The following is a 671-nucleotide window of genomic DNA, read 5'->3' as shown; positions in this document are numbered from 1 at the left end:
ATGGTTACAGATAAGGCAGATGGGGGGAGAGAAAGAGAGAGTTAAGGAATATGCAAATGGAGTAGAATATTGTGAGTGTGAGTGATGTAAAGAATGTGAAAGAGGGAAGGTGGTACTGAGAGGTGGAGGAGATGATAATGATAGTAATGATGATAACGGTGGTGGTGATAAAGATATCAAGAATGATGAAGACGGGGGGGGGGGAGATAGTGTAGAAGAGAAGTGGATGCTGGAGAGAAATGTGGGTTGCAATAAAAAGTGAGATGTATAGAGATGAAGATAGACGGAGATGGATGGAGAAAGACAGGCAGGCAGCTGTGTAGGTGACTTGGAGGGATGTGAGGTGTTAGATAAAGGAATGAATAGAGAGAGAGAGAGAGGCATACATAGACAGAAGTTAAAAGGGGGGGGAGAAAGACACAAGTTAATAAGGAGAGAAAGAGAGAGAGACAGACAGACAGAAAGGGAAGAGTTTTATGAAGAGAAAGAGGGGTAAAAAGAACAGAGGTGATAGTATGAGGTGAAGAGGAGAGTATGAGGAATAAAACAGAAAGAGAGAGAGAGAGAGAGGGGGGAAGGAAGGAAGATTGGGAAAGAGACGCAAATCAAAAGAAAAGACTGTATGAATGTGTGGTGGTGGTGGTCGTGGTTGGTAAGATTAGAGAAGAGAC

Source organism: Octopus bimaculoides, chromosome 13 (genome assembly GCF_001194135.2).
Source record: "Octopus bimaculoides isolate UCB-OBI-ISO-001 chromosome 13, ASM119413v2, whole genome shotgun sequence".
NCBI lineage: Eukaryota > Metazoa > Mollusca > Cephalopoda > Octopoda > Octopodidae > Octopus > Octopus bimaculoides.
Note: the sequence above shows the minus strand (reverse complement) of the source record.